Genomic DNA, 11833 nt, shown 5'->3' with positions numbered 1-11833 from the left:
CCGCCTCGGAATGGTCCAAGCATCGGATGCGATTGGGACGACTACCAGTGCCAACCCCTTATCCCGCGATGCGTCCGATACACAGATAGTTCCAAGGCGGCCGAGGAGCCTCACCGCATATCAATCGGGGTGCGAGGCGAGGGATGGGGCGGGAAGGCCCCAACGGCTAGACGGAAGAGGCTTCAGGGCCACCTCGGAATGGTCCAAGCATCGGACGCGCTTGGGGCGACTGCCAGTGCCAACCCCTTATCCCGCGATGCGTCCGATACACAGATGGTTCCAAGGCGGCCGAGGAGCCTCACCGCATAGCAATCGGGGGTGCGAGGCGAGGGATGGGGCGGGAAGGCCCCAACGGCTAGACGGAAGAGGCTTCAGGGCCGCCTAGGAATGGTCCAAGCATCGGACACGCTTGGGGCGACTACCAGTGACAGCCCCCTATCCCGCGATGCGTCCGATACGAAGATGGTTCCAAGGCGGCCGAGGAGCCTCACCGCATAGCAATCGGGGTGCGAGGTGGGGGATGCGGCGAGATGGCCCCAACGGCTAGACGGAAGAGGCCACAGGGCCGCGTCGGAATAGTCCAAGCATCGGACGCGCTTGGGGCGACTACCAGTGACAACCCCTTATCCCGCGATGCGTCCGATACGAAGATAGTTCCAAGGCGGCCGAGGAGCCTCACCGCATAGCAATCGGGGTGCGAGGTGGGGGATGCGGCGAGATGGCCCCAACGGCTAGACGGAAGAGGCTGCAGGGCCGCCTCGGAATAGTCCAAGCATCGGACGCGCTTGGGGCCACTACCAGTGACAACCCCTTATCCCGCGATGCGTCCGATACGAAGATAGTTCCAAGGCGGCCGAAGAGCCTCACCGCATAGCAATCGGGGTGCGAGGTGGGGGATGCGGCGAGATGGCCCCAACGGCTAGACGGAAGAGGCCACAGGGCCGCCTCGGAATAGTCCAAGCATCGGACGCGCTTGGGGCGACTACCAGTGACAACCCCTTATCCCGCGATGCGTCCGATACGAAGATAGTTCCCAGGCGGCCGAGGAGCCTCACCGCATAGCAATCGGGGTGCGAGGCGAGGGATGCGGCGAGATGGCCCCAAAGGCTAGACGGAAGAGGCTGCAGGGCTGCCTCGGAATAGTCCAAGCATCGGACGCGCTTGGGGCGACTACCACTGCCAACCCCTTATCCCGCGATGCGTCCGATACACAGATAGTTCCGAGGCGGCCGAGGAGGTGGGGGATGCAGCGAGATGGCCCCAACGGCTAGACGGAAGAGGCTGCAGGGCCGCCTCGGAATAGTCCAAGCATCGGACGCGCTTGGGGCGACTACCAGTGACAACCCCTTATCCCGCGATGCGTCCGATACACAGATAGTTCCGAGGCGGCCAAGGAGCCTCACCGCATAGCAATCGTGGTGCGAGGTGGGGGATGCGGCGAGATGGCCCCAACGGCTAGACGGAAGAGGCTGCAGGGCCGCCTCGGAATGGTCCAAGCATCGGATGCGCTTGGGGCGACTACCACTGCCAACCCCTTATCCCGCGATGCGTCCGATACACAGATAGTTCCAAGGCGGCCGAGGAGCCTCACAGCATAGCAATCAGGGTGCGAGGCGAGGGATGCGGCGAGAAAGCCCCAACGGCTAGAGGGAAGAGGCTTCAGGTCCGCCTCGGAATGGTCCAAGCATCGGACGCGCTTGGGGCGACTACCAGTGACAACCCCTTATCCCGCGACGCGTCCGATACACAGATAGTTCCAAGGCGGCCGAGGAGCCTCACCGCATAGCAATCGGGGTGCGAGGCGAGGGATGCGGCGAGAAGGACCCAACGGCTACACGGAAGAGGCTTCGGGGCCGCCTCGGAATGGTCCAAGCATCGGACGCGCTTGGGGCGACTACCAGTGACAACCCCTTATCCCGCGACGCGTCCGATACACAGATAGTTCCAAGGCGGCCGAGGAGCCTCACCGCATAGCAATCGGGGTGCGAGGCGAGGGATGCGGCGAGAAGGACCCAACGGCTACACGGAAGAGGCTTCGGGGCCGCCTCGGAATGGTCCAAGCATCGGACGCGCTTGGGGCGACTACCAGTGACAACCCCTTATCCCGCGACGCGTCCGATACACAGATAGTTCCAAGGCGGCCGAGGAGCCTCACCGCATAGCAATCGGGGTGCGAGGCGAGGGATGCGGCGAGAAGGACCCAACGGCTAGACGGAAGAGGCTTCGGGTCCGCCTCGGAATGGTCCAAGCATCGGACGCGCTTGGGGCGACTACCAGTGACAACCCCTTATCCCGCGACGCGTCCGATACACAGATAGTTCCAAGGCGGCCGAGGAGCCTCACCGCATAGCAATCGGGGTGCGAGGCGAGGGATGCGGCGAGAAGGACCCAACGGCTAGACGGAAGAGGCTTCGGGTCCGCCTCGGAATGGTCCAAGCATCGGACGCGCTTGGGGCGACTACCAGTGACAACCCCTTATCCCGCGACGCGTCCGATACACAGATAGTTCCGAGGCGGCCGAGGAGCCTCACCGCATAGCAATCGGGGTGCGAGGCGAAGGATGCGGCGAGAAGGACCCAACGGCTAGACGGAAGAGGCTTCGGGTCCGCCTCGGAATGGTCCAAGCATCGGACGCGCTTGGGGCGACTACCAGTGACAACCCCTTATCCCGCGACGCGTCCGATACACAGATAGTTCCAAGGCGGCCGAGGAGCCTCACCGCATAGCAATCGGGGTGCGAGGCGAGGGATGCGGCGAGAAGGACCCAACGGCTAGACGGAAGAGGCTTCAGGGCCGCCTCGGAATGGTCCAAGCATCGAACGCGCTTGGGGCGACTACCAGTGACAACCCCTTATCCCGCGACGCGTCCGATACACAGATAGTTCCGAGGCGGCCGAGGAGCCTCACCGCATAGCAATCGGGGTGCGAGGCGAGGGATGCGGCGAGAAGGACCCAACGGCTAGACGGAAGAGGCTTCAGGGCCGCCTCGGAATGGTCCAAGCATCGGACGCGCTTGGGGCGACTACCAGTGACAACCCCTTATCCCGCGACGCGTCCGATACACAGATAGTTCCGAGGCGGCCGAGGAGCCTCACCGCATAGCAATCGGGGTGCGAGGCGAGGGATGCGGCGAGAAGGACCCAACGGCTAGACGGAAGAGGCTTCAGGGCCGCCTCGGAATGGTCCAAGCATCGGACGCGCTTGGGGCGACTACCAATGACAACCCCTTATCCCGCGACGCGTCCGATACACAGATAGTTCCGAGGCGGCCGAGGAGCCTCACCGCATAGCAATCGGGGTGCGAGGCGAGGGATGCGGCGAGAAGGACCCAACGGCTAGACGGAAGAGGCTTCAGGGCCGCCTCGGAATGGTCCAAGCATCGGACGCGCTTGGGGCGACTACCAGTGACAACCCCTTATCCCGCGACGCGTCCGATACACAGATAGTTCCGAGGCGGCCGAGGAGCCTCACCGCATAGCAATCGGGGTGCGAGGCGAGGGATGCGGCGAGAAGGACCCAACGGCTAGACGGAAGAGGCTTCAGGGCCGCCTCGGAATGGTCCAAGCATCGGACGCGCTTGGGGCGACTACCGTTGCCAACCCCTTATCCCGCGATGCGTCTGATACACAGATAGTTCCGAGGCGGCCGAGGAGCCTCACCGCATAGCAATCGGGTTGCGAGGCAGATTATTGGGAAGGGAACCCCCTGGGATGCGGCTCAAGCAGTGCCCAAAGGGACTGGAATGCGGAATCACATCGAGAGACCCAAATGCTATACGAGGGCTCAAATCGAATTATCGATTTGGCCACGACATGGACGCATCGGAACGACTACCTTTGCCGAACCACTCGCAATTGCATCCATACCGAAACCAATAGACATTTCCGTTAGAGCCCTCGCATAGCATTCGGGAATCTCGCATGCCCCTCTAAATCGACCAATGCTGGCGCTCAATGAAAATCCGAGCGCTACCACCGTTCGAGCGCCAGCATTGGTCGAGTTAGAGGGGCACGGGGGAGAATGCTCCAGTCAACACCTCCCCTATATAAGTTATTTGTCCGATTCTCGCACAACCGTAGTCTGCCTCGTCGAATCAAACAACGGTCCCAGATTCCGACTTCCGTTCCGTAGAGACCCAAAAGCTAGATGGAGGCTCGCAAGAAAGAGAGTCGGCGCATAGCAATCGGGTTTCTCGAACGTTTAGGGACCGAGCTCACTTGCGGATAGGGCAAAATCCGCCAAGCAACCCAAAAGCTAGACGGGGGCTCGAATCGAATCGCCTAGGCGGCCACAACAACGACGTGTTGGATCGACTACCAGTGCCAAACCATTCAGCAAGACTAGTCTGTGTCGAGGCCGGATAGAGATTCTCAGAGAGCGCCCGCATAGCATTTAGGAGACCTGCCGCGTCCCTCACACTCGACAAATGGTGGTGCACGTTTATAAATCCGAGCGATCCCAACCCTTTCAAGCACCAACATCGGTCGAGATAGAGGGGCACGGAGGGGGCTGCGTGAGACAACACAGTCCCCTATATAAGTTATTTGTCCGATTCTCACACATCCGAAGAATGGTCATCAAATCGGACAACAGCCCAAACTTCCGACTTCCGTCCCAGAAAGCCCAAGAGCTATCTAAAACGTTCATGGCCGGAACTCGATCGCGGCTATACCAGTCCGCCAAGCAACCCAAAAGCTAGACTGGAGCTCTAGTCGAATCACCTCTGTGGCCATTGCAAGGACGTGTTGGAGCGACTACCATTGCCGAACCATTCCGCAGGTCGAGTCCATACCAAGGCCGCATAGAGATTCACGATGAGCTCCTGCATAGCAATCAGGAGACTTGCCGTGTCCATCACAATCAATAAATCCTGGTGCAAGATTTTTGCATCCGAGCGCTCCAACCAGTCGAGCACCAGCATCAATCGACATAAACGGGCACGGGGGGAGGATGCTCGAGAACACTACCTCCCCTATATAAGTTATTTGTCCGATTCTCAAGCAGCCGAAGTCTGGTCATCGAATCGGGTCAAAGACCACAACTTCCGACTTTACCCACAATGCAAGTCATCGAATCGAACATCGGCCCCCGAGTCGGACTCCATGCGTATGTCAGGTCATCGGACCCAAATTCCGCCTTCCTGCGCATGGCGGGCCATCAATATCAACTCGGTCATCGGACCCAAACTCCGCCTTTTTGCGTATGGCACGCCTTCAAATCGGTCATCGGACCCAAATTCCGCCTTCCTGTGCATGGCGGGCCATCAACATCAACTCGGTCATCGGACCCAAATTCCGCCTTTCTGCGCATGGCACGCCATCAACTCGGTCATCGGACCCAAATTCCGCCTTCCTGCGCATGGCAGGTCATCGGACACAAATTCAGACCTCGCCAATATGCCTACGTATCGAATCGGTCATCGGACCCAACTTCCGACTTCATCCATACTGTAGGGTCTTTGAGGTTGGCGCGGTGCGCTCAACCCAGGGAGTCGACCCATCGAAGCATACACCTCCCCTATATAAGCTATTTGTCCGATTCCCACACCTGTGTAGTTTGCACCTCTGACCAGGACATCGACCCCAACTTCCGAACTCGACTGCAACGACGGCACCAGCGCCTTGGTGCGCACCTTGCGACGCACAGTCCCAACATTCGCCTTCCTGCACATGGCAGGTCATCGGACCCAAATTCCGACCTCGCGAGTATGCCTACATATCGAATCGGTCATCGGACCCAACTTCCGACTTCATCCATACCGTAGGGTCTTTGAGGTTGGCGCGGTGCGCTCAACCCGGGGAGTCGACCCAACGAAGCATACACCTCCCCTATATAAGCTATTTGTCCGATTCCCACACCTGTGTAGTTTGCACCTCCGATCAAGACATCGACCCCAACTTCCGAACTCGCCTCCAACGACCGAACCAGCGCCTTGGTGCGCACCTTGCAACGCACAGTGCCAACATTCGCCTTCCTGCACGTGGCAGGTCATCGGACACAAATTCCGACCTCGCGAGTATGCCTACATATCGAATCGGTCATCGGACCCAACTTCCGACTTCATCCATACCGTAGGGTCTTTGAGGTTGGCGCGGTGCGCTCAACCCGGGGAGTCGACCCAACGAAGCATACACCTCCCCTATATAAGCTATTTGTCCGATTCCCACACCTGTGTAGCTTGCACCTCCGATCAGGACATCGACCCCAACTTCCGAACTCGACTAAAAAGACCGCACCAGCGCCTTGGTGTGCACCTTGCAACGCACAGTGTCAACATTCGCCTTCCTGCACATGGCAGGTCATCGGACCCAAATTCCGACCTCATGAGCATACCTACTAATCGAATCGGTCATCGGACCCAACTTCCGACTTCATCCATACCGTAGGGTCTTTGAGGTTGGCGCGGTGCGCTCAACCTGGGGAGTCGACCCATCGAAGCATACACCTCCCCTATATAAGCTATTTGTCCGATTCCGACACCTGTGTAGTTTGCACCTCCGCTCAGGACATCGACCCCAACTTCCGAACTCGCCTGCAACGACCGAACCAGCGCCTTGGTGCGCACCAAAAGTGCGCACTTTTGGAGGGCACTTTTGTGCGCTCCAAAGGTGCGCACTTTTGGAGGGCACTTTTCTGCGCTCCAAAGGTGCGCACTTTTGGAGGGCACTTTTTGGAGGGCACTTTTCTGCGCTCCAAAGGTGCGCACTTTTGGAGGGCACTTTTTGGAGGGCACTTTTCTGCGCTCCAAAGGTGCGCACTTTTGGAGGGCACTTTTTGGAGGGCACTTTTCTGCGCTCCAAAGGTGCGCACTTTTGGAGGGCACTTTTTGGAGGGCACTTTTCTGCGCTCCAAAGGTGCGCACTTTTGGAGGGCACTTTTTGGAGGGCACTTTTCTGCGCTCCAAAGGTGCGCACTTTTGGAGGGCACTTTTTGGAGGGCACTTTTCTGCGCTCCAAAGGTGCGCACTTTTGGAGGGCACTTTTTGGAGGGCACTTTTCTGCGCTCCAAAGGTGCGCACTTTTGGAGGGCACTTTTTGGAGGGCACTTTTCTGCGCTCCAAAGGTGCGCACTTTTGGAGGGCACTTTTTGGAGGGCACTTTTCTGCGCTCCAAAGGTGCGCACTTTTGGAGGGCACTTTTGTGCACTCCAAAGGTGCGCACTTTTGGAGGGCACTTTTCCTGTGCTCCAAAGGTGCACACCTAGGTGAGCACCTTCGACCACACCTTGTAGCACACCAAACTCTGACTTTCGACTTCATCCGCAATGCAGGGTCTTTGAGGTTGGCGCAATGCGCACAACCAGGGGAGTCGACCCATCAAACCCAACACCTCCCCTATATAAGCTATTTGTCTGATTCTCATACATGCGTAGCCTGCAGGAGCAATTAGGACATCGACCCCAACTTTCGGCTTCTAAACGAAAACAAGGTCTTTGAGGTTGGTGTAATGCGAACAACTAGGGGAGTCAACCCATCAAACCCAACACCTCCCCTATATAAGCTATTTGTCTGATTCTCATACATGTGTAGTCTACAGGAGCAATTAGGACATCGACCCCAACTTTTGACTTCTTAACGAAAACAAGGTCTTTGAGGTTGACGTAATGCGCACAACCAGGGGAGTCGACCCATCAAACCCAACACCTCCCCTATATAAGCTATTTGTCCGATTCTCATACATGTGTAGCCTGCAGGAGCCATTAGGACATTGACCCCAACTTTTGACTTCTTAACGAAAACAAGGTCTTTGAGGTTGGCGTAATGCGCACAACCAAGGGAGTTGACCCATCAAACCCAACACCTCCCCTATATAAGCTATTTGTCTGATTCTCATACATGTGTAGCCTGCAACAACGATTAGGACATCCACCCCAACTTCTGAATTCGTCTGCGTTGACCGCACCAAAGGTGCACGCCTTGGTGCTCACCAAAATCCGACTTCCGACTTCTTCTGCTATGCGGGGTCTTTGAGGTTGGCGCAGTGCGCACAACCAGGGGAGTCAACCCACCGAATGCAACACCTCCCCTATATAAGCTATTTGTCTGATTCTCATACATGCGTAGACTGCAGCAATGATTAGGACATCCACCCCAACTTTTGACTTCTTAAACAAGACAGGGTCTTTGAAGTTGGTGCAGTGCACACAACCAGGGGAGTCGACCCATCAAACGCAACACCTCCCCTATATAAAGCTATTTGTCCGATTCTCATACGTGTAGTCTGCAGCAGCGATTAGGACATCGACCCCAACTTCCGAATTCGTTTGCATTGACCGCACCAAAGGTGCACGCCTTGGTGTGCACCCTGGAGTGCACTTTGGTGCTCACCTCGGTGCACACTTTGGTGTGCACCTCGGTGTGCACCAAAGGTGCGCACCTTGGAGCGCACCAAAGGTGTACACTTTGGAGCGCACCACATAGGGTCTTTGAGAGGTTGGCGCAGTGCGCACACCAAGGTGGGTGTTGAGGTGCGTGCCGAGGTGGGTGGGTGCTAGGGTGCGCTCCATGGTGGGTGCCAGGGTGGGTGCGTGCTAGGGTGGATTCCAAAGAGGGTCATAGGGTGGGTGCCAAGGTGGGTTGGTGATATAGTGGGTTCAAAGGTGGGTACTAGGGTGGGTTCCAAGGTGGGTCACAAGTTGGGTGCCAGGATGCGTGGGTGTTAGGTTGGGTGCCAAGGTGGGCTCCTGCGTGGGTGGGTGCTAGGGTGGGTTTCAAGGTGGACGCGAGGGCGGGTGCCAAGGTGGGTAACAAGTTGGGTGTTAGGATGGGTGAGTGCTAGAGTGGGTGCCAAGGTGGGTGGGTGCTAAGGTGGATGCCAAGGTGGTTCACAGGGTGGGTGGGTTCTAGGGTGAGTTCCAAGGTGGGTCACAGGTTCAGTGCTAGGGTGGGTGTCAAGGCGGGTGTCGAGGTGCCTGGGTGCTAGGGTGTGGATGCCAATGTGGGTCATAGGGTGGGTACTAGGGTGGGCTGCAATGTGGGTGCCAAGGTGGGTAACATGCTCGGTGGGTTCTAAATTGGGTGCCAGGGTGGGTGTGCACCCACCTTGCCCGAGGTGGGTGCCAAGGTGCCAGTGTGGGTGGGTGCTAAGGTGGATGCCAAGGTGGGTGAGAAGGTGGGTGATAGGTTGAGTGGTAGGATGGGTGGGTGCCAAGATGGGTCACAGGGTGGGTGCAAGGGTGGGTAGGTGCTAGGGTTGGTGTCAGGGTGGGTGGGTGCTAGGTTGGGTTCCAAGGTGGGTGCGAGGGTGAGTGTCAAGGTGGGTCACAGGTTAGGTGCTAGGATGGGTGAGTGCTAGGGTGCAAAGGTGCCAGGGTGGGTGCTAGGATGGGTCGATGCTAGGGTGAGTGGCAAGGTGGGTCCACAAGTGTCAAGGTGGGTGCCGAGGTGGGTGCCAAGTCGGCGACTGCTATGGTGGATGCCAAGGTGGGTCACGGGGTGGGTGCCAAGTTGCTAGGTTGGGTTCCAAGGTGGGTGCCAACGTGGGTGCTAGGGTGCGTGGGTTAAAGGGTGTGTCACAACGTGGGTGCCAGGATGGGTGCGCACCCACACTGGCCAAGACGGGTGCGGGTGCAAGGTTGGGTTCCAAGCCCGGTCACAGGCTGGGTGCTAGGATGGGTGGGTGCCAAGGTGGGCACCAGGGTGGGTGCACCCACCCTGGCCAAGGTGGGTCACGGGGTGGGTCCTAGGGTGGGTAACGGGGTGGGTACTAAGGTGCGTGCCAAGGTGGGTCATAGGGTGGGTGCCAAGGTGGGCACCAGGGTGGGTGTGCACCAACCCTAGCCAGGGTAGGTCACGGGGTGGTTGTCGGGGTGGGCGTCAAGGAGCCAAGGTGGGTGGCAAGTAGCCAAGTTGCGTGCCAAGGTGGGTGTCGGGGTGGGTGCCAAGGATCCAAGGTGGGTGCCAAGGAACCAAGGTGGGTGTCTGGGTGGGTGCCGAGGTGGGAGCCAGGGTGGGTCCCAAGGTGAGTGCAAAGGTGGGTGCCAGGGTCAAGGTGAGTGCCAATGTGGGTTCCAAGGTGCCAGGGTCAGGGTGAGTGCCAATGTGGGTTCAAAGGTGCTAAGTTGGGTGCGAGGTTGGGTGCGAGGGTGGGTGGGTGCCAAGGTGTGCTAGGTGGAAGCCCGGGTGGGTCGGCATCCCATGGGTGTCGAGTTGGGTGCCTGATGGGTGCTTCTTGTCAAGTTTTAGTCGTCGGGACTCATTTCGAGCCTTAGAGGTCGTTTCTTGTCCGGTTGCCCTGTCTTCGACCTGGGAACCCAATTTTGGTCCTCGGGTCCCATTTTTTTTTGTCTCGCATCCCACTTTTGGCCTGTGGCCTTTTCGGGGTCGATTCTCGTTTTGGGCATCAGAGCATGTTTCTTCTCCTAAAACCCAATATTTGTTTATTAAGTCTCGGAACACATTTTTGTTCTCGTGGACCCATCATGGGTCTTGGAACGCATTTGTGGTCCTTGGGTCCCATTTTGCATCCCGAAACTTGTGTTTTGGTGCTTGATCCCTATTTTGGGTGCCCACCTTGCACCAAGTGCGCACCCGGGGCAAACCGAGCGCCTTGGTGCACCGGGGCAAGATCGAGCGTGCACCCGAGGCGCCCCGAACATGCACCAAGGTGCACTCGGCCCACATGTGAGCGCAGGTCGTTGCGCCCGAGGTGGTGTGTGGGCACCGCGTTGCAGACGGGACACTGCACGCACACGACGCCCCCTCCAGGTGCACGCACGTAGGCCGGGCCGGGTGCACACCCGACGCCCTAGCAAGGTGCGCGCACCCGGGCAGGGCTCACACTTGGCGAACGGGGCGCACTTCGCGAGGGAGGGTGTGCACCTCGACGGGGGTGGGTGGCCGGGGTGGATTCGCACGTGGGTCGCGGTTTGCTAAGTACACACTGCGACAAGCTCATAACGGGTGCGATCATACCAGCATTAGTGCACCGGATCCCATCAGAACTCCGCAGTTAAGCGCGCTTGGGCCGGAGTAGTACTGGGATGGGTGACCTCCCGGGAAGTCCCGGTGTTGCACCCTTTTTTAGTTTTTCGCCGGGCGTCGCAATGCTATTTGAATAAACCTTTTGCCCGTTTGCGTTCTCGTCGGGGCCGGGCCGGGCCGGGGTGCGCTGCCCGCACTACCGCGCGCGCGGGGGCGACACCGAGCGCGCACCCGAGGCACCCCGAGCACACAGGCCACGGTGCAACCCGGGCGTTGTGCGCGCACCCCGGTGCGCCCGAGGTGCTGCGCGCGCACCCAGGTGAAATCGGTGTGCACCTCGGCCAGTGCGCGCTCGGTCGAGTCGCGCACGTTGGCCAAGGTGCACGGTGATGTTTCTTACTCTAAGGTTCCGCACCAGACGCCCGGGACAGGTGAGCGAAGCTGGGCGGGGCCGGGTGCGCGGCCGGGGCAGGTGCACGCAGCTGGAGAGAGCTTTGGAGCACACTTCGGAGCGCACCAATGATGCGCTCCATTCAAAAGTTTCCTGAAAAGGCAAAAAAAGTTGAGATTATAGAATTTCCCACTTGAGAGATTGTAAAAAAAAAAAATTTAAAATGAAGGAAACGCGGGTGCCAAGGTGTGCGCAGCCCAGCCAAGGTGTGCGCACCAAGGCGCCCACCCTGGCGAAGGTGCACGCAAGGTGCGCACCCGAGGCAAACCGGACAATTAACCCAACTTTCGACTTCGCGCGCACCTTGGAGCGCACTTCGGAGCGCTCCTTGGTGCGCACCAATCTTGGGCACCTCGGAGTGCACCATGGCGCCCACCAAGGTGCGCACCCGGGGCAAACCGAGCTCCGACTTCGTGCGCACCTTGGAGCGCACGAAAGGTGCGCACCATGGCGCCCACCAA

At 58.8% G+C, this 11833-nt stretch overlaps 1 non-coding gene across 1 annotated transcript; it reads left to right on the top strand.

Moving 5' to 3' along the window:
• Positions 1–10898: 10898 nt before the first annotated feature.
• LOC131862262 (5S ribosomal RNA) lies at positions 10899–11017 on the top strand. Its single transcript, XR_009361278.1, has one exon. It is a non-coding gene; the product is annotated as a 5S ribosomal RNA (ribosomal RNA).
• Positions 11018–11833: the final 816 nt, after the last annotated feature.

This window comes from Cryptomeria japonica, unplaced genomic scaffold (assembly GCF_030272615.1).
Source record: "Cryptomeria japonica unplaced genomic scaffold, Sugi_1.0 HiC_scaffold_40, whole genome shotgun sequence".
In the NCBI taxonomy this organism is placed as follows: Eukaryota; Viridiplantae; Streptophyta; class Pinopsida; order Cupressales; family Cupressaceae; genus Cryptomeria; species Cryptomeria japonica.
This window is presented reverse-complemented; position numbering and strand designations above follow the sequence as displayed.